At 39.3% G+C, this 23,425-nt stretch overlaps 1 long non-coding RNA gene and 1 pseudogene across 1 annotated transcript; one reads left to right on the top strand and one right to left on the bottom strand.

Moving 5' to 3' along the window:
- Positions 1–19,736, bottom strand: part of LOC137252801 (phosphoacetylglucosamine mutase pseudogene) — a 230,522-nt pseudogene extending 210,786 nt beyond the window's left edge.
- LOC137252802 (uncharacterized) lies at positions 7,486–9,552 on the top strand. The gene is made up of 2 exons (XR_010953661.1): positions 7,486–7,739; positions 8,483–9,552. It is a non-coding gene; the product is annotated as an uncharacterized lncRNA (long non-coding RNA).
- Positions 19,737–23,425: the final 3,689 nt, after the last annotated feature.

Genomic DNA, 23,425 nt, shown 5'->3' with positions numbered 1-23,425 from the left:
TTTAGGTTTTCAATATACATTTTTTTTTAAAATAGTTTATATCAATAAGTTGTCACTTGGAAACGAAAGTGTTGCATAATTAATTTTTGTTTGCATACATGGGCTGAATTTGTGATCTTTTTAGGTAAGACATAAGTAAACCATGTCTGGCTAAAAGCTGCAAGTTGTTGGTGCAGGTATTGCCTTGTGGGTATTTGAGTAAGTAATGGAAGAGACGTAAAGACTTAGAAACGAACATTATGCAGGTTTAAGGGGACTCTACTCGGGAAGCGGAGCCATAGTAGAGTCCAAAGGCTGTTCACATCTCGTGAACAGGAGGGGTGGGAAGGCTCCACCTGACTCGGACAGGTTTTCTCCCGCTTTCCTATATTTATTTTTCTTTACTTTGTTTAGATACTTTCCCTCAGGCATGAACTCAATTTTACTATGTAACTGTTGGGGAAGGAGAAGTGGCAAAAACCGCGCCTCAAAGCCGACGAGCCTCAGCCGGGCTACTACCATGCCACTCCGCCACTCCTCCTCTCCCGCACCAGGCAGTTACGTAACAATGGCGCCCAACGATATAGCCCACTAGTAATTTTAAATTTTTCCCATATTTCGTTTCTTTTACTTTCCAATTTTTTTTTTCGTTCACCTCAACTTGCTTTTCAGTATACTAGTTTCAGCTTTTCACTGCCTTATCTTTTTTCATAATTTTCCTTCTCGCGGACAGATTCAGGGTCACGAGGGCAACATCACTTGTTGTCAGCATCGAGATATATGTACCCAAATGACAAACCAGTGGGGGAGTGCTGGCGGTGATTTCTGAGTTCCTTTTAAGAACTCCAACTTTTTTGAAAAGTGGTATCAGAAGTCATAAGCAGTACTTTAAGACAATAATTTTTTTTTGTTTTTGTTTTGTTGCAAGCTACATCAGCTGCCATGCGTATGGTCCAGCACCGTACGAATGTGAGGTTTTTGTACGTTTGCAGGGGTAGATAATTTGACAGGGTAAAAGGGGGAATTGTGGCAACCACGTCTTGTGCTAGTTCCTAAGACGCTGTAGTGCCACATTTCACAATTAAGAAGAGATTAGCTTTGGACAGAATACTTCATTACTTTGCTCAACTACCCACAGAACCCATCAGGCGAGGACAACACCCGAATGCACCAACACTACCACAATATATTTCAGAAAGTCTAAAATTTCATTCGGAAACTTAATTTAAAATACTTAGTCATACTGAGATGCTTACATTTTTTTTTTTTCATTTAGTTTTGTATCATTTATACTTTCAGAATTTCCATATATATTTTGCAATAAATTTTTTTACTACAACTTTCCAGTTAATGGTTTGAGTATAAATCGAGGAGATTGTTGATTACAATTTTTTTTTTTTTGATTTTTTTATGATTTTTCTTTCATTTTAATTTCAACTCTCGGAAGGTTTTTTTTGGATCTTTTTCTTTTTAAGTTTTTTATCTATACTAAAACTTAAACAAACAATTTGTAACTATACTGTTTATTTGCTCATTATTTTTTTATTAATTTATTTTTTTCGAATTTTTATATTTTAACGATTAAAAGTGAATTTTATTTTTATCTTTATGCACTTTCTCGTCACCTACATTGAGAGAGTAATCTATTCATGAATTTTGTTGAAAACAATTTTTTTATACGCATATACATACTAATACATAGGTACGAATATACATGTAATTTTTAGCTTTCGAATTTTGCCTTTTTTGAATTTTTGGACACATACATATACCTATACACAAATACACATACACATACATATATATGCTTAAGAAAGTTCCAATTTTTTTGAATTACACATTTATCATTATTTTCTTTTTATTTTATTTACCTATTTGGATATATACATATATATACACACGTACATATCCTCTACGTTTGAATTTTCCCGTGCATGCCTTGTTTGTTTCGAGTTTTTTTTTTCAATAAATTCATAGGTAAAGTACCAAGTTTGAATTATTTTCATTTGATTGGTCATTTTTGTATAACCTTGGGGGAAAAGTATTAGTTTTTGGGTTTCAAGTTTTCTCCTTACGACTTTGAAGTCTGACTCATTTTTCGTTTCATTACGTTTTCGGTAGTCAGGTTGCGGACTCCCTTTTGATACCAGTCCCTTAGTTTATGGACAAGTCCAAGGACCAGGGGGTGATTCCAAAGAGGGTTTTAGGACGGTTAGGAAGCAACAGGCGAATTACGCGTAGCGTAGCAAGGGGTTTGGAGAACGAGGTGGTAGGGTCCTTATTCAATCAAATCGACACAGGCGTCGAATTACCAGCCGATTTCTTTCCAATAGACCTCTGGAATCTTTGCACTGCTAGGGTATTTGGGCAAGCAGAGGTTTCGGTTACTGATAGGGTTGTCATAAACACGTCGCTCATTGAATTTTTCACAGAAATTGGAAAGATTGTTGGAAATGTCGGACACAGAGGATGGAGCTTTTGGAGGTGAAGGGATACAAAACCCCAGGGCAGGTGCAGCGGGGACTGGCGTAGACAGGCGCACGCAGGCATCGGTAGAAGAGCGCATCGACCAGCTAGGACGTATGATGGAGGTGATGATGCAACAGAACGCTGAGATGAATCATCACATGGGCGAAGTGCGAAAGGTAAGGGAGGATATATCCACTCTTAGCAATCGTGTCGCTCATGTGGAGACATCTATGCGCGCTCCTGCATCAGCTCCTCCACCGAACACGTCCACGCCAGGACAAAATCGGGATATCACCACGAACCTGCAAGGCCGCGAACCACACAGATACAGGCACCGGCCACTCCAGCTATTCTGGGCGAAATAAAGTAGATTTAGACAAATAGCACCTTAAGTTCGACGGGTCAGCAAAGGGGATGACGGTGGAAAGTTTGGTTTTCAGGTTGGAACGAATGCGCGTACAATACCAGTTGTCTTATCAGCAGTTGTTTTCCGATTTCCACTGTCTAGTTTCAGGGCCCGCTCTCAAGTGGTATTGGCAGATGCTGGAAGATCACGCCGATGATGAGTCGTTTGACTATTTTGGGTTGAAGAGGGAAATTTTATCTCAATTTAAGTCGGCAGAGTCAGACTACGAGGTAATACGCGAGATTATGGAGCGGAAGCAGCAGCCCCAAGAGAGCTTCGACGACGGAGTTGAAGGCCGAATGCAAGAGGGCGGAAAATTAATTAAGGAAAACAGGTACAGGGCGAAGCCAGTCAGCGAGTTAGGGACAAAGAACGTAGATTGGTCAGAAGGTCAGGAGAGTGAGTTTAGCATAGAGGCTTTCAACAAAGACAATAGGAATTTAGGGGTTAATAAGAATATGTCTCGTGTCCCTGTCAAACAAAACCATCCTAAACCCAATATCCCAACCAATTTTCCCAGTCCTGTCGCAAGTTCGTCGTCCAATGTCCATAGTTAAAATGTTAGTCCTGTCCAAAACCAATTGTTTTGTCCCTCCCCGTTTCACCTTATGTTGTGTTATGCTTGTGGCATGTCGGTGGATTTCTATTTGAAGAACCCGACAGAAGCAGCAAAAGACACAAAGTGCAAGTCGAATTTCCACTTTATGAAATGCTTTGCGTGTGGAGCTGATTCGTCCTTTTGTGTCTTTAAACCAGAGGCGGGAAACCGGGCGTTGGCAAAGATGTCCGGGAGCTCTGCCTCAAACCAGGATCGCCCGGGGAATTAATTGGAGATAGGCAGATAGAAATTTTAAAAAGCGATAGAGAGAACGGGGTAAAGGAAAAAGTAGAGGAAAAGAAGAAAGTTGAGCCAGTTAGAGATAGTTTACATATTAGGAAGTTGAGGTATGAGGAAGCAAGGAGAAGAATATTCTGCGAAGAGATCAAGGCTAAAAAAAAGAAGAAAAATTTCGAAAAAATACGGAAGATGCGGGAAAAACACAAGATTTTCAAGAGGATTAGAAAAAAAATTATTTCGACCATAGTTACTGTGCAGGGTGATAATAGGTTGTTCGCCAAAACGGAGATCGGTGGACGCGAGGTGCTCGCGCTCTTAGATTCCGGGGCCGGGGCAAGCTGCTTGGGGAAAAACGCCCATAAGTTACGCGAAGGGAAGGAAAGCCTGCTTCTGCCGATTCAGGGTCAAAATGTGAAGACAGCCAATGGGGGTTAAACCGCGGTTGTTGGTGCATTGACTCTTCCAGTACTCTGGGATAGTAACACTCGGGAGCTGGAATTTCTGATAGTGCCTGGGCTACAACAAGAGGTCTATCTAGGTATCGATTTCTGGAAAGCCTTCCAGCTTAATGTAGTCAGTAGGGGGCCCCAAATCCAATCAAAGGTTTATGTCGTATCAGAGCTTACTCCTGCGGATGGTAACTTATCATTCCAAGCGGTGCAATATGATTTGAGTCCCGAAGAAACTGTAGCTTTGGATCGTGGAAAAGCACAGTTTCCTTCCTTCGCAATATTTGGTTTGGGTAAGACCGATGTAGAGGAGCACGTCATCGAGGTGACGGATGAGCACCTTCCTGTGAAGAAGCGCCACTACCCTATTTCTCCGGCAATTCAAAAATTAATATTCGCAGAACTGGACAGGATGTTAGAGATGGGCGTTATTGAAGAGAGCAACAGTTGCTGGAATTCCCCCGTCTCACTCGTCATCAAAGGAACTAATAATCGCCTATGTTTGGACGCCCGCAAATTAAATTATCGCACCATCAAAGACGCCTACCCACTCCCACATATAGACGGTATTCTAAGTCGGCTTCAGAATACCAGGTACATATCTGCCATTGATTTAAAATACGCGTTTTGGCAGATACCTTTAGAGCGAAAGTCCAGGGAGAAAACTGCTTTCACTGTACCTGGTAGACCTTTGTACCTTTTCACAGTAATGCCTTTTGGACTGAGCAACGCAGCACAGCGAATATGTCGTTTAATGGACAAGGTCATCCCCGCTTATCTTCGTGAATCTGTGTTTGTGTACCTAGATGATCTACTGGTTTGTTCCGAGAATTTTTCGTCCCATTTAGATATGTTTTCCCGTGTTGCAAAATGTCTTCGTGATGCGAAATTGACGATAAACGTTGAAAAGAGTAAGTTTTGTTTTAAAGAAGTAAGGTATCTGGGTTATGTCGTAGGCGACGGGTGTATCCGTACGGATCTAGATAAGGTGGCAGCGATGCGAGACTTCCCTGAACCCCGAAGACCGAGGCAACTCAGACGGTTCCAAGGGATGACAGGCTGGTACCGCAGATTCATACAAGATTACCTGACAACTGCAGCACCGTTGCACGACTGCCTCACTAAAGACAAAATTAAATCTTTTAAAATGACGGAAGAAGCGATGCAATCATTTGATTGCTTAAAGCAAAAATTAATATCTGCGCCGGAGTCGGAGGGGTACTCTTCCAACTAGACGAGGACGGAAACGAACGACCGATTGCCTACGTATCTGCGAAACTAAATAAGGCACAAAGAAACTACAGTATCACGGAACTAGAGTGTTATGCAGCGGTCCTGAGTATAAAGAGGTTCCGGCCCTATATCGAGGGATTGCCCTTTACGGTAATAACTGACCATGCCAGCTTGAAGTGGTTGATGGGCCAGAAGGACTTGTCTGGCCGGCTGGCAAGGTGGAGTTTAAAATTACAAGGCTTCAATTTCGACATCCAGTACCGTAAGGACACCCAAAATGTAGTGCCGGATGCTTTATTCAGGGTCGACATGAGTGAAATTTTAGTAAACGACAGAACACTGGACATCGACGTAAATTCACCTTATTTAAAACGACTGAGTACCACGAACTCATAGACACGGTGACAGCGAACAAGGACAAATTACCGGAACTGTGCGTATCTGATGGATACGTTTTTAGACGGACGCAATTTGACAAGGGGGAAGGGCTTCAAGGAGACCATGCCTGGAAACTTTGGGTACCTACTGAACTTCGTTCTGGGTTGGCGGAGGCATCGCACTGCTCGCCTTCTGCAGGCACCGGAGTATGTACACTCTGACAATGGCAAACAGTTCGTTTCAGAAATGTTTACATCATTTTTATCAAGATACGGTACGACGCATGTAAGAACGGCGTTCTACTCGCCACAAGGTAACGCGGCAGAAAGGGTCAACCGATCAATATTGCAAATAGTGAGGTCATATGTAGGCGAAAACCAGAAAATTGGGACAAACACATTAGTGATGCGGCCTTTGCATTACGAAGCGTCATCCATTCGGCGATTAACTCATCCCCGTATTATGCGTTGTTTGGTATGCCCATGGTGCAACATGGTGCATCGTACGAATTGTATCGAAAATTAGGCGCAGTCAAGGATGTGGACTGCGAGCTAGAGTTAACATCAGATAAGCATCAGGCGATTAGAAATAATATTATGAAAGAGCTGAGGTTAGCCCACAAACGTAGCAAGAAGGTATATAACACTCGAAGTAGGGATGTGACGTTTAAGATTGGCCAAGTGGTATACCACCGAAATTTTAAACAGAGTTCACAAATCGACAACTATAATCCCAAACTTGCCCCAAAACAAGTAAAATGCATAGTACTTAAAGTAATAGGTAACTCGATGTATGAACTTGGTGATGTTAGTGGAAACAGAATCGGGGTATACCATGCTAAAGACATATTTGTGGCATGATGTTAGTTAATGTTCAATGTTGCATGTTATTTATTACTCACCTTTGTACCTGTAAAACTTGACCCGTAGAAAATTGACATCCATTTTTATAGTTTTTTTTGTAATTATTTATTCAATTATTTTAGTTTTTGTTGACCTGTTAATGTAAGTATACCGTTTTGACTTAACTTTTATTTAATTATACATTCCCAACTTGACATATTAATCCATTTGTAAATTTGCAACTAGATTAATTTTCTTCAATCTGTGATATAGTTTTAGTTCAAACTGTGATATAGGAATAAGATGCCCATCTGTGATACGGTAGGTTAGTTTTTGCTTGAGAACCCAGTGATGTTTGGTTTAGATTTTTGATAATTTATTTAATTTTTGTTGTAGTGCAGTAAATACATGTTGTTGTAGTATATGTTTTAGTGAAAAGTTAGGTAAGAAGTGAACTAGAAGCCCGGCATTAGGTCGTGGGTCGAGGCCACACATTATCCCTGGACTTATAAACCGACCCAAGGCTGCGTTATGAATTTCTTTACGCACACGCTCCATGATGCAGGCACCATCGGCGGATGCGAGCCTGTAACGACAGCCTTTGAGGATTTCTCTGACGACACGCATGCGGGTATATGAGCAGATGTGTAGGCAACCGCTAACCAAGTCTCCTTATCTGCTTTACGAAATTAACAAAGCGGATGTTTGATTGTGAGAGTGGGTTCAACTGTTGCTTGCACATATGTGTATATGCGTGCCGCTTAAGGGCGAACGCGGATTGGTTCAACCAAAGCAGGAAGGCGATTCGTGACTTACGGTGTCCTAAATGCCGCAAGGTTAGTGGGTATAAAAGGGGGTCCCGCTGACCAACAGCATTCAAAATCGAAAATTCGCGGTCTTAACTAGTGCCAAAAGTGAAGTGAAAAGTTTTATATTCAAAGTGCCTTTTGTTCACCTTAAAGTGTGGGTGCGCGAGTGACAAAATATTTTTTAAAGGTCGGTTTCACGCGAAAATTAAACGCGAGCGAAAAAAAATAAGAGTGAACCTTGATACCAGGGAATCCTACCTAGGTGCACCGCAGAGCAAGGAGTATCGCCACCACTGGGCGTGGAAAAATCCCCTCAAGAAAGCAGCAAAGTCACCGGTAAGTCAAAGTGTGAGATTTGAAAAATTTTTTTTTTGAAAAACCTTTGTTTTTTTCCCGTAAATTTTTTTAAACCTTTTCCTGTTATTAGAACATTTTTGTTGAGTCTTGGTTTAAATAATTTTGTTTGAAACTAAACATTTTTTTTTTCGTAAATTTTGTGAAACCAGAGAGTTGTTAGTAAACCCTTTTATTGTCGGAATTTTATACAAGAAAAAAAACATAAAAATTATTGAATTAAAAATAGTTTTGAATCGCTAAATCGGCGAAAGTAGAGTTTTTCATAAATGTTTCTTTGGCACTTTTTATCCAAAAATCATTCCTCTATTATCAAGCTAAACATTTTTGACCAAAATTCCCTTTCAAATTTTGACCGTTTTTCGGTGTAAATACTTGCATTCCCGTCGAAATATTTGTTGTGAATTTTTATTTTATTTGACTTTTCTTCAATCGAATTTGGTTTTAATTTAAAACTCATAAATATTAAAATATGCATAGGTGCACTTACATGTACATAGGTATATATACATATATATGTACACGAGCGCATATGCAAACAAAAGATAGATTAAAAGAAGAAGAAGAGAGGAGATAATTGAAATATTTTTTTTTGTTAAGTCATTTTAAATTGAAAAGAAGAGAAACGAAATAACTAAATTTTTTTTCAAATCCCGAAACAATTTTAAACAAAAATCCTTTAAAATAAAAATATTTGAAAATATATATGCGTTCTCTTTTTGCAGCGCACGAAGCCAGCCGAAGGCCGCGACATTCTTTTCACATAAAATTTACACAAAATCACACGCAAAAACATACAAAAAGATACAAGTTATTTGGTTGAAGAAAACATGCAAAACAACAACAAACACCAACCACACATACAAAAGGGGTCAATTGTCCAATTAAGGGATTGGCTTCTGGCCAAAAGGGCAGCCAACGAGGCTATATTGGCCAAAAGCATCCTAACGAATTAGCGCCAGAATTTCGCAAACACATACACAAACACGCACACACAACATAGTCAAAAAGTCACCAACATCACACCGACAAGGAAATAAGACCAAACCCGAACATCAAAGGCAAGACACGCAACTTCACACTATACACATCAAACCACCACACAAAAAGGTACACAAGCTAGTTTACACCGACTTCGCAACCGAGGTCAGCCCGATATAGACAGCAGCAGAAACATCATTGCACGAATAAAGGGTATAACAACAGCTACAACAACCAACGTACGAGAAATTCAAGGATCAGGATCCAAGAGACAAGGATCCACACAAGGATTTACAAAATTGGTTTGGCACAAAATTGGAGGTAATAATACATACGTGATACACAACAACACACAACTATAATCAACAGAGCAAAACACAAGGAATATTTCACTAATACACGCAAACGCATACACAAGGTACAATCCATGAACACGACACAACACATTATCTACTAGCACGCAGAACACAAAATCCCGCAACATAACTACGGCAACATACTGGTAAGTGGCCCAGCAACATTCTGCACGGTGGCTGGCAACAAGTCAAGACAATACACAGCAACATTGGTAACATTATGAATCCACCACCACAAAAATATCAATACATGTAACACGCAACATCACTCACCCGCAACAACGGAGCAGAACATCAGCAACATCACTGATTGAGCGAACGAGAGAGCCGATGAAATTTCCCCCACTGGCGCTCTCATCATCCCTCCAGCCATACACTCCGATAAGTCATTAGGGCGCACCAGGAAAATTTAAGAATTCAATCACACAAAAATATTATGCATTTTTTCTTCTAAGTAATCACATTTGCGTTTTTTTTCATATCTTTGTAAAACTTGTATAAGAATCGAAGCTGTAAGACAGAATTTTTTTTTATTTTTGCAAAATTTATTTGCTTTTGAATTTTTTTCTACTGATTGCGTTTTCTTTTTAATTAGTTTACATAAGCAGTCGCTTGTGTGCAAAAGGTCATAAGTAGGCTTCATTTAGATATTCTCTTTGGGATTTTTCTTCTGCTTTGTTTACAATAAGAATTTTTAGACTTTTGTAGTAGAATTTTTTCTTAATTACATTAATTGAGTTAGTCACTTCTAATGAAACTTACTCATTCCACTTTTGCACACAAATTTCTTTTATTTTTGTAAACATTTTTTTTTAATTTGTCAAAGTTATGAATTTTAATTTGTTTCTTTTGATCATCAGCGATTAGCAATATTATGGAGATTTTTTTTTTGCAGTGAATACATCTGTTCACGGTCATGAACTTTAAATTCAATTAATATTTTCTTTTTTTCACTTTTTGTGATTGTGCTTAACTTTTTTATTTTTCACTTAATGTACTCGCGCGATTATTTTTTCTTAAATTTTTTTATTCCACAAAAATTCATATTTTTTTACGTCCGCGCAACCGAAGTAAAAATCGAAACTAAAAGAAAACTTAAACATCAAAAAGACCAAGAACTAAAACTGTCCTTGATCTTGGTTATTCGGTCAATGCCCTAGTAACTGAGTACCCTACATGTATTGTTGTTGTATATTTTTCTTCACTTTCAGCTTAATACGCCGTCTTTGGTACCAAACCCGGTTGACAAAAGCGAGGTGAGTTCACGCTAATATAATAACATATATACACCACAGGTACATATATTTATTTTTCTTTAATAACTAAACGTACACATTTGTATGTATGTATTGTCACGGATATTAGCATCACTAAGCTATACCATCACTAAGGCGATGCTAAGGCCATGCCAAGTACGTCAATAATCAAATCATGTTTACACATATATGCAGCCGAAAGAGATGTCACACACAGATGCATTTACTTATACGCCTATGTGTGTGCGAGAGACTGTAAACTACAAACTCACATACATCTGAGAGACGCTGAAAAGTAGAAAATTGTAAACAAGTAGAAACTATATGAGAACTATAAACACTCGAAATAGTTGGTAAGTTCTGGAAATCGAAGAGCCTAGATGTATGCAGCGTAAACTATAAAAGCGGCACAAGCGAGTAAAAAGTAACTCAGTTTGAGTTGAGCAATCAATCAGTTATTGATTAAGCATGCGATCTGGCGGCCAATAGTAGAGTTCAATTTGAGTTATCAATCAGTTTGGTTATTAAGCCAGCGAGTAGCAAAGTATAAGTGTCATTGTGAAGTACTTTAATAAAGGCGATTTTTACATTATTCAATATTGGAGTTATTTATTCAACAGTTTAGTGATTCGAACTTAGCAGAGGATTGCAAATAAGAGGATTTGCAAGTAAAATTCGTTACAGTATGTACATATTTAAAGGAAATTGAATTTGCATACATAGGCTTTGTGCAAGGAATGTTAAGCAAGATAAGAATTTTTGAAAGTTAATTTATAGGACTTAGTTGAATAATGATAAATTATAATTTTTTTTGCTTTTGAAATAAAATAATTAGGAATAACTTTTGTTGGGGTAAGCTGTCAATTGATGATCGCTACAAGAATTGAATTTCGTTTCTTGGGTTAAACCATTAAGTTAGGAAGATTTATTTTTGGATATTTAAATTTTTACGTGAGTTGTATACTAATAAAGAATTTGGTATTATTTTATGAAATCATCCAGATATGTTATTATTATATGGGTTGAGGATTATTATTTTTCATACATAGGGAATTTCAGATACAACATGTCTGGCTAAAGGCAGTTTCGTTGTTGGTGTAGGTGTTGCCCTTGCGGCAACTGAAGGTAAGTTGGGGTAGTTGAGGGGAAGGATGGAAGATACTTACGTACCTAAAGGCGGACATTAGTCAGGTCTAAGGGAACTCTACTCGGGAAGCGGAGCCATAGTAGAGTTCGATGGCTGATCACATCATGTGAACAGGAGTGGTGGGAAGGCTCCACCTGACTCGGACAGGTTTTCTCCCGCTTTACTATATTTCTTTTTCCTCCCTTGTTTAAATTCTTTCCCCAGGCATGAACCTAAATTTTGCTATGCAACTGTTGGGAAAGGAGAAGTGGCAAGAACCGCGCCTCAAAGCCGACGAGCCTCAGCCGGGCTATTACCATGCCAACCCGCCACTCCTCCTCTCCCGCACCAGGCAGTTACGTAACAATGGCGCCCAACGATATAGCCCACTAGTAATTTCCAATTTTTCCCATATTTCGTTTCTTTTACTTTCCAATTTTTCTTTTCGTTCACCTCAAGTTGCTTTTCAGTATACTATGTTTTTTAGCTTTTCACTACCTCATCTGTTTTCTTAATTTTCCTTCTCGCGGACAGATTTAGGGTCACGAGGGCAACATCGCTAGTTGTCAGCAACGAGAGATATGTGCCCAAGTGACAAACCAGTGGGGGTGATTTCTGAGTTCCCTTTAACAACTCCAACGTTTTTGAAAAGTGGTATCAGAAGTCATCGGCAGTACTTTAAGACGATAATTTTTTTGTTTTTGTTTTGTTGCAAGCTACATCAGCTGCCATGCGTGTGGTCCAGCACCGTACGAATGTGAGGTTTTTGTACGTTTGCAGGGGGTAGATCTTTGACAGGGTAAAGGGGGAATTGTGGCAACCACGTCTTGTGCTAGTTCTTAAGACGCTGTAGTGCCACATTTCACAATTAAGAGGGGATTAGCTGACTTTGACTTTGGACAGAATACTTCATTACTTTACTCAACTACCCACAGAGCCCATCAGGCGAGGACAACACCAAATGCACCAACAGTACCACAATATATTTCAGAAAGTTTAAAATTTCATTTGGAAACTTAATTTAAAATACTTAATCATACTGAGATTTTTACATTTGTCTTATAGTTTTTTTATCATTTATACTTTGGAGTTTTTTTTTGTAAACAAACAGGTATATTATTACTTTTTTAACACTTGTTTGAAGTTTTATTACTTTTTTATAAATTTTTTTTTACAATTTAATATTATTGCGTTTTAAGTTATTTTGAAACACAAACGTATTCCAGGAAACAGTTTTCTGAATTTTTATACATTTCCCTGGTTTTTTTGCTACTCTTTGAGGTTTGGTCTACAACAATTGTCTTTTAGAGCTTCTCTAGCGTTTCGAAGAAGTCATTGAAAAATTTAATATTATTATATTGGAAATTTTTTTATAAGTATATTTTTAAGAATTTTTCTTGAATTCGTTTTTTTTTTTTTGGTTTGCATTTTTGCTGTCATTCTGCGCAACAGTTTTGTTAAACTCAAAACAATTATTGAAATACAGTTTTTCTGTTTTTAGTTTTTTTTATTAATATCAGACAAGCGTTTTATATATATATATCGGTACACCGTCAAAGGTTTTTATCGAGGCTATTTATTTTGAATTTCTTTGCCTCTTTGAATTTTACCCTTTTAAATACATATACATACATATACTTTAAGAATTGTCCATTTTTGAATTTTGCACATATATTTTTTTTTACCCTTTATACACATAAGTATCTTTTTTATACACTTCTTATATACATATGTCCACACATACATATATTTCTTTCATACCATCTTTATCATTTGAATTGCGACTGTTTATTTCAAATTTTTTTTAACTCCGATTTAAGAAATAAATCCATAGGTGAAATAACCGTTGAATTAAAAAAATTTTTTTTTTGCTGTACAAAAGCCAAGTTTCCTTTGTCCAACTTTGGAGTTTGTATTTTTTTTTTCATTACGTTTCGGTAGTCGGGTTGCGGACTCCCTTTTGATACCAGTCCCTTAGTTTATGGACAAGTCCTAGGACCAGGGGGCGATTCCAAAGAGGGTTTTAGGACTGTTAGAAAGCAACAGGCGAATTACACGTAGCGTAGCAAGGGGTTTGGAGAACGAGGTGGTAGGGTCCTTATTCAATAAAATCGACACAGGCATCGAATTACCAGCCGATTTCGTCCCAATAGACCTCTGGAATCTTTGCACTGCTAGGGTATTTGGGCAAGCAGAGGTTTCGGTTACTGATAGGGTTGTCATAAACACGTCAGATCGCTCGCTGAATTTTTCACAGAAATTGGAAAGATTGTTGGAAATATCGGACACAGAGGATGGAGCTGTTGGAGGTGAAAGGATACAAGACCCCAGGGCAGGTGCAGCGGGGACTGGCGGAGACAGGCGCACGCAGGCATCGAAGAAGCATTAGAAGGCATTAGAAGAGCGCATCGACCAGCTAGGACGTATGATGGAGGTGATGATGCAGCAGAACGCTGAGATGAATCATCACATGGGCGAAGTGCGAAAGGTAAGGGAGGATATATCCACTCTTAGCAATCGTGTCGCTCATGAGGAGACATCTATGCGCGCTCCTGCATCAGCTCCTCCACCGAACACGTCCACGCCAGGACAAAATCGGGATATCACCACGAACCTGCAAGGCCGCGAACCACAGAGATAGAGGCACCGGCCACTCCAGCTATTCTGGGCGAAAAAAGTAGATTTAGACAAATGGCTTAAGTTCGACGGGTCAGCAAAGGGGATGAAGTGCAAAGTTTTGTTTTCAGGTTGGAACGAATGCGCGTACAATACCAATTGTCTTATCAGCAGTTGTTTTCCGATTTTCACTGTCTAGTTTCAGGGCCCGCTCTCAAGTGGTATTGGCAGGTGCTGGAAGATCACGCCGATGATGAGTCGTTTGACTATTTTGGGTTGAAGAGGGAAATTTTATCTCAATTTAAGTCGGCAGAGTCAGACTACAAGGTAATACGCGAGATTATGGAGCGGAAGCAGCAGCCCCAAGAGAGCTTCGACGAATACTATGCTGACGTCCACGACCTAACGTTCCGACTGAGGCAAAGGATCCCGGAGAACGAGCTGGTCAAAATTATTAAGGGCAACCTAAAGTCATATCTGGCCAATCTGACATTCGCGACAAAGACGGAGACATTGGCGGAGTTGAAGGCCGAATGCAAGAAGGCGGAAAAGTTAATTAAGGAAAACAGGTCCAGGGCGAAGCCAGTCAGCGAGTTAGGGACAAACAACGTAGATTGGTCAAAAGTTCAGGAGAGTGAGTTTAGCATAGAGGCGTTCAACAAAGACAATAGGAATTTAGGGGTTAGTAAGAATACGTCTCGTGCCCCTGTCACACAAAACCATCCTAAACCCAATATCCCAACCAATTTTCCCAGTCCTGTCGCAAGTTCGTCGTCCAATGTCCATAGTCAAAATGTTAGTCCTGTCCAAAACCAATTGTTTTGTCCCTCCCCGTTTCAGCTTATGTTGTGTTATGCTTGTGGCATGCCGGTGGATTTCTATTTGAAGAACCCGGCAGAAGCAGCAAAAGACACAAAGTGCAAGTCGAATTTCCACTTTATGAAATGCTTTGCGTGTGGAGGTGATTCGTCCTTTTGTGTCTTTAAACCAGAGGCGGGAAACAGGGCGTTGGCAGAGATGTCCGGGAGCTCTGCCTCAAACCATGATCGCCCGGGGAATTAATTGGAGATAGGCAGATAGAAATTTTAAAAAGAGATAGAGAGAACGAGGTAAAGAAAAAAGTAGAGGAAAAGAAGAAAGTTGAGCTAGTTAGAGATAGTTTACATATTAGGAAGTTGAGGTATGAGGAAGCAAGGAGAAGAATATTCTGCGAAGAGATCAAGGCTAAAAAAAGAAGAAAAATGTCGAAAAAATACGGAAGATGCGGGAAAAACACAAGATTTTCAACAGGATTAGAAAAAAAATTATTTCGACCATAGTTACTGTGCAGGGTGATAATAGGTTGTTCGCCAAAACGGAGATCGGTGGACGCGAGGTGCTCGCGCTCTTAGATTCCGGGGCCGGGGCAAGCTGCTTGGGGAAAAACACCCATAAGTTACTCGAAGGGAAGGAAAGCCTGATTCTGCCGATTCAGGGTCAAAATGTGAAGACAGCCAATGGGGGTGAAACCGCGGTTGTCGGTGCAGTGACTCTTCCAGTACTCTGGGATAGTACCACTCGGGAGCTGGAATTTCTGATAGTGCCTGGGCTACAACAAGAGGTCAATCTAGGGATCGATTTCTGGAAAGCCTTCCAGCTTAATGTAGTCAGTAGGGGGCCCCAAATCCAATCAAAGGTTTCTGTCGTATCAGAGCTTACTCCTGCGGATGGTGACTTATCATTCGATGCGGTGCAACATGATTTGAGTCCCGAAGAAACTGTAGCTTTGGATCGTGTAAAAGCACAGTTTCCTTCCTTCGCAATATTTGGGTTGGGTAAGACCGATGTAGAGGAGCACGTCATCGAGGTGACGGATGAGAACCTTCCTGTGAAGAAGCGCCACTACCCTATTTCTCCGGCAATTCAAAAATTAATATTCGCAGAACTGGACAGGATGTTGGAGATGGGCGTTATTGAAGAGAGCAACAGTTGCTGGAATTCCCCCGTCTCACTCGTCATCAAAGGAACTAAAAATCGCCTATGTTTGGACGCCCGCAAATTAAATGATCGCAACATCAAAGACGCCTACCCACTCCCATATATAGACGGTATTCTAAGTCGGCTTCAGAATACCAGGTAAATATCTGCCATTGATTTAAAATACGCGTTTTGGCAGATACCTTTAGAGCGAAAGTCTAGGGAGAAAACTGCTTTCACTGTACCTGGTAGACCTTTGTACCTTGTCACAGTAAAGCCTTTTGGACTGTGTAACGCGGCACAGCGAATGTGTCGTTTAATGGAGAAGGTCATCCCCGCTTATCTTCGTGAATCTGTGTTTGTGTACCTAGATGATCTACTGGTTTGTTCCGAGAATTTTTCGTCCAATTTAGATATGTTGTCCCGTGTTGCAAAATGTCTTCGTGATGCGAAATTGACGATAAACGTTGAAAAGAGTAAGTTTTGTTTTAAAGAAGTAAGATATCTGGGTTATGTCGTAGGCGACGGATGTATCCGTACGGATCTAAATAAGGTGGCAGCGATGCGAGACTTCCCTGAACCCCGAACACCGAGGCAACTCAGACGGTTCCTAGGGATGACAGGCTGGTACCGCAGATTCATACAAGATTACGCGACAATTGCAGCACCGCTGCACGACTGCCTCACTAAAGACAAAATAAAATCTTTTAAAATGACGGACGAAGCGATGTAAGCATTTGATTGCTTAAAGCAAAAATTAATATCTGCGCCGGTGTTAATACATCCGGATTTTGAAAAGCGCTTTTACGTGCAATGTGACGCATCCACGGACGGAGTCGGAGGGGTACTCTTCCAACTAGACGAGGACGGAAACGAACTACCGATTGCCTACGTATCTGCGAAACTAAATAAGGCACAAAGAAACTACAGTATCACGGAACTAGAGTGTTATGCAGCGGTCCTGAGTATAAAGAGGTTCCGGCCCTATATCGAGGGATTGCCCTTTAAGGTAATAACTGACCATGCTAGCTTGAAGTGGTTGATGGGTCAGAAGGACTTGTCTGGCCGGCTGGCAAGGTGGAGTTTAAAATTACAAGGCTGCAATTTCGACATCCAGCACCGTAAGGGCACCCAAAATGTAGTGCCGGATGCTTTATTCAGGGTCGACATGAGTGAAATTTTAGTAAACGACAGAACACTGGACATCGACGTAAATTCACCTTATTTAAAACGACTGAGTACCACGAACTCATAGACACGGTGACAGCGAACAAGGACAAATTACCGGAACTGTGCGTATATGATGGATACGTTTATAGACGGTCGCAATTTGACAAGGGGGAAGAGCTTCAAGGAGACCATGCCTGGAAACTTTGGGTACCTACTGAACTTCGTTCTGGGTTGGCAGAGGCATCGCACTGCTCGCCTTCAGCAGGCACCGGGGGTATACACAAGACCCTTGCGCACATCCGTGAAAGATAATACTGGCCAGGACTTGTGACAGATGTACAAAGATATATTAAAGGTTGCGATACCTGTAAAGGCAACAAACCCCAAAATGCTTTCCACAAATCGTTGATGGGAAAACAACATGTTACTGAACGCCCTTTTCAACGTTTATTTATAGATTTTATGGGTCCATACCCACGTACATGTGATGGTAATGTTTATGTGTTTGTGTGTCTAGATCACTTTTCGAAATTTGTGTTTTTGAAACCCATGCGTAGCGCAACCTCAGCTGAAGTTGTAAAATTTTTAGAACAGTATGTTTTTCATGTGTTTGGTGTACCGGATTATGTACACTCTGACAATGGCAAACAGTTCGTTTCAGAAATGTTTACATCATTTTTAGCAAGATACGGTACGACGCATGTAAGAACGGCGTTCTACTCGCCACAAGGCAACGCGGCAGAAAGGGTCAACCGATCAATATTGCAAATAGTGAGGTCATATGTAGGCGAAAACCAGAAAATTGGGACAAACACATTAGTGATGCGGCCTTTGCATTACGAAGCGTCATCCATTCGGCGATTAACTCATCACCGTATTATGCGTTGTTTGGTATGCCCATGGTGCAACATGGTGCATCGTACGAATTGTATCGAAAATTAGGCGCAGTCAAGGATGTGGACTGCGAGCTAGAGTTAACATCAGATAAGCTTCAGGCGATTAGATATAATATTATGAAAGAGCTGAGGTTAGCCCACAAACGTAGCAAGAAGGTATATAACACTCGAAGTAGAGATGTGACGTTTAAGATTGGACAAGTGGTATACCGCCGAAATTTTAAACAGAGTTCACAAATCGACAACTATAATCCCAAACTTGCCCCAAAACAAGTAAAATGCATAGTACTTAAAGTAATAGGTAACTCGATGTATGAACTCGGTGATGTTAGTGGAAACAGAATCGGGGTATACCATGCTAAAGACATATTTGTGGCATGATGTTAGTTAATGTTCAATGTTGCATGTTATTTATTACTCACCTTTGTACCTGAAAAACTTGACCCGTAGAAAATTGACATCCACTTTTATAGTTTTTTTTGTAATTATTTATTCAATTATTTTAGGTTTTGTTGACCTGTTAATGTATGTATACAGTTTTGACTTAACTTTTATTTAATTATACATTCCCAACTTGACATATTAATCCATTTATACATTTGCAACTAGACTAATTTTCTCCAATCTGTGATTTAGTTTTAGTTCAAACTGTGATATAGGATTAAGATACCCATCTGTGATACTGTAGGTTAGTTTTTGCTTTAGAACCCGGTGATGTTAGGTTTAGATTTTTGATAATTTATTTAATTTTTGTTGTAGTGCAGTAAATACATGTTGTTGTAGTATATGTTTTAGTGAAAAGTTAGGTAAGAAGCGAACTAGAAGCCCGGCATTAGGTCGTGGGTCGAGGCCACACGTTAGCCCTGCACTTATAAACCGACCCAAGGCTGCGTTATAAATTTCTTTACGCACACGCTCCATGGTGCAGGCACCATCGGCGGATGAGAGCCTGTAACGACAGCCTTTGAGGATTTCTCTGACGACACGCAAGCGGGTATATGAGCAGATGTGTAGGCAACCGCTAACCAAGTCTCCTTATCCGCTTTACGATATTAACAAAGCGGATGTTTGATTGTGAGAGTGGGTTCAACTGTTGCTTGCACATATGTGTATATGCGTGCCACCTAAGGGCGAACGCGGATTGGTTCAACCAAAGCAGGAAGGCGATTCGTGACTTACGGTGTCCTAAATGCCGCAAGGCTTAGTGGGTATAAAAGGGGGTCCCGCTGACCAACAGCATTCAAAATCGAAAATTCGCGGTCTTAACTAGTGCCAAAAGTGAAGTGAAAAGTTTTATATTCAAAGTGCGTTTTGTTCACCTTAAAGTGTGGGTGCGCGAGTGACAAAATATTTTTTAAAGGTTGGTTTCACGCGAAAAGTAAACGCGAGCGAAAAAAAAATAAGAGTGAACCTTGATACCAGGGAATCCTCCCTAGGTGCACCGCAGAGCAAGGAGTATCGCCACCACTGGGCGTGGAAAAATCCCCTCAAGAAAGCAGCAAAGTCACCGGTAAGTCAAAGTGTCAGATTTGAAAATTTTTTTTTTTTGAAAAACCTTTGTTTTTTCCCGTAAATTTTTTTAAACCTTTTCCTGTTATTAGAACATTTTTGTTGAATCTTGATTTAAATAATTTTGTTTGAAACTAAACATTTTTTTTTTTCGTAAATTTTGTGAAACCAGAGAGTTGTTAGTAAACCCTTTTATTGTCGGAATTTTATACAAGAAAAAAAATAAAAATTATCGAATTAAAAATAGTTTTGAATCGCTAAATCGGCGAAAGCAGAGATTTTCATAAATGTTTCTTTGGCACTTTTTATCCAAAAATCATTCCTCTATTATCAAGCTAAACATTTTTGACCAAAATTCTCTTTCAAATTTTGACCGTTTTTCGGTGTAAATACTTGCATTCCCGTCGAAATATTTGTTGTGAATTTTTATTTTATTTGACTTTTATTCGATCGAATTTGGTTTTAATTTAAAATTCATAAATATTAAAATATGCATAGGTGCACTTACACGTACATAGGTATATACATATATATGTACACGAGCACATATGCAAACAAAAGGTAGATTAAAAGAAGAAGAAAGGAGATAATTGAAATATTTTTTTGTTAAGTCATTTTAAATTGAAAAAAAGAGAAACGAAATAACTAAATTTTTTTTCAAATCCAGAAACAATTTTAAACAAAAATCCTTTAAAATAAAAATATTTGAAAATATATATGCGTTCTCTTTTTGCAGCGCACGAAGCCAGCCGAAGGCCGCGACATTCTTTTCACATAAAATTTACACAAAATCACACGCAAAACATACAAAAAGATACAAGTTATTTGGTCGAAGAAAACGCGCAAAACAACAACAAACACCAACCACACATACAAAAGGGGTCAATTGTCCAATTAAGGGATTGGCTTCTGGCCAAAAGGGCAGCCAACCAGGCTTTATTGGCCAAAAGCATCCGAAAGAATTAGCGCCAGAATTTCGCAAACACATACACAAACACGCGCACACAACATAGTCAAAAAGTCACCAACATCACACCGACAAGGAAATAAGACCAAACCCGAACATCAAAGGCAAGACACGCAACTTCACACTATACACATCAAACCACCACACAAAAAGGTACACAACCTAGTTTACACCGACTTCGCAACCGAGGTCAGCCCGATATAGACAGCAGCAGAAACATCATTGCACGAATAAAGGGTATAACAACAGCTACAACAACCAACGTACGAAAATTCAAGGATCAGGATCCAAGAGACAAGTATCCACACAAGGATTTACAAAATTGGTTTGGCACAAAATTGGAGGTAGTAATACATACGTGATACACAACAGCACACAACTATAATCAACAGAGCAAAACACAAGGAATATTTCACTAATACACGCAAACGCATACACAAGGTAAAATCCATGAACACGACACAACACATTATCTACTAGCACACATGAACACAAAATCCCGCAACATAACTACGGCAACATACTGGTAAGTGGCCCAGCAACATTCTGCACGGTGGCTGGCAACAAGTCAAGACAATACACAGCAACATTGGTAACATTATGAATCCACCACCACAAAAATATCAATACATGTAACACGCAACATCACTCACCCGCAACAACGGAGCAGAACATCAGCAACATCACTGATTGAGCGAACGGGAGAGCCGATGAAATTTCCCCCACTGGCGCTCTCATCATCCCACCTGGCCACCACTCCGATAAGTCATTAGGGCGCACCAGGAAAATTTAATAATTCAATCACACAAAAATATTATGCATTTTTTCTTCTAAGTAATCACATTTCCGTTTTTTTTTTTTCATATCTTTGTAAAACTTGTATAAGAATCGAAGCTGTAAGATAGAATTTTTTTTATTTTTGCAAAATTTGTTTGCTTTTGAATTTTTTTCCACTGATTGCGTTTTCTTTTTAATTAGTTAAAGGTCATAAGTAGGCTTCAGTTAGATATTCTCTTTGGGATTTTTCTTCTGCTTTGTTTACAATAAGAATTTTTAGACTTTTTTAGTATAATTTTTTCTTAATTACATTAATTGAGTTAGTCACTTCTAATGAAACTTACTCATTCCACTTTTGCACACAAATTTCTTTTATTTTTGTAAACATTTTTTTTTTTAATTTGTCAAAATTATGAATTTTAATTTGTTTCTTTTGATCATCAACGATTAACAATATTATGGAGATTTTTTTTTGCAGTGAATACATCTGTTCACGGTCATGAACTTTATATTCAATTAATATTTTCTTTTTTTCACTTTTTGTGATTGTGCTTAACCTTTTTATTTTTCACTTAATGTACTCGCGCGATTATTTTTTCTTAAAAAGAAACTGAAGTAAAAATCGAAACTAAAAGAAAACTAAAACATCAAAAAGACCAAGAACTAAAACTGTCCTTGATCTTGGTTATTCGGTCAATGCCCTAGTGACTGAGTACCCTACATGTATTGTTGTATATTTTTCTTTACTTTCAGCTTAATACGCCGTCTTTGGTACCAAACCCGGTTGACAAAAGCGAGGTGAGTTCACGCTAATATAATAACATATATACACCACAGGTACATATACTTATTTTTCTTTAATAACTAAACGTACACATATGTATGTATGTACATATTTAAAGGAAATTGAATTTGCATACATAGACTATGTGCAAGGAATGTTAAGCAAGATAAGAATTTTTGAAAGTTAATTTGTAGGACTTAGTTGAATAATGATAAATTATAATTTTTTTTGCTTTTGAAATAAAATAATTAGAAATAACTTTTGTTGGGGTAATCTGTAAATTGATGATCGCTACAAGAATTGAATTTCGTTTCTTGGGTTAAACCATTAAGTTAGGAAGATTTATTTTTGGATATTTAAATTTTTACGTGAGTTGTATACTAATAAAGAATTTGGTATAATTTTATGAAATCATCCAGATACGTTATTATTATACGGGTTGAGGATTATTATTTTTATACATAGGGAATTTCAGATAAAACATGTCTGGCTAAAGGCAGTTTCTTTGTTGGTGTAGGTGTTGCCCTTGCGGCAACTGATGGTAAGTTGGGGTAGTTGAGGGTAAGGATGGAAGATACTTACGTACCTAAAGGCGGTCTACTCGGGAATCGGAGCAATAGTAGAGTTCGATGGCTGATCACATCATGTGAACAGGAGGGGTGGGACGGCTCCACCTGACTCGGACAGGTTTTCTCCCGCTTTACTATATTTCTTTTTCTTCTCTTGTTTAAATTCTTTCCCCAGGCATGAACCTAAATTTTGCTATGCAACTGTTGGGAAAGGAGAAGTGGCAAGAACCGCGCCTCAAAGCCGACGAGCCTCAGCCGGGCTATTACCATGCCAACCCGCCACTCCTCCTCTCCCGCACCAGGCAGTTACGTAACAGCATTTTGAGGAAATACGGCACCTGAGAACCCAGCCGTATGAAGCAAAAAACCCCAGCAGGTCCTTGGTGAACTCCACAAGCAGGCGTCGGAACTTTATGTCAGGAATTGCCCGGTGAATCCAGTACTCAAAGAAAAGTACCCAAAACTTGTGGAAGAGGAATGCATACTCCCTAGGGAAACGCGTGCCACTCTTGCTCAACTTCGTTCGGGATACTGTAACAGGTTAAACTCTTACCTATCCAGAATAAACCCCGACATTCAAAATGTATGCCCCGCTTGCAATGTATACCCACATGACACCAACCATCTCTTTAATTGTAATGTGGAACCAACGCCTCCAACAACCCTTTCATTATGGTCCACCCCTGTTGAAACAGCAAGTTTCCT

Source organism: Eurosta solidaginis, chromosome 5 (genome assembly GCF_040869045.1).
Source record: "Eurosta solidaginis isolate ZX-2024a chromosome 5, ASM4086904v1, whole genome shotgun sequence".
NCBI classification, from domain to species: Eukaryota; Metazoa; Arthropoda; class Insecta; order Diptera; family Tephritidae; genus Eurosta; species Eurosta solidaginis.
Note: the sequence above shows the minus strand (reverse complement) of the source record. Positions and strands in the feature narration are given on the sequence as shown.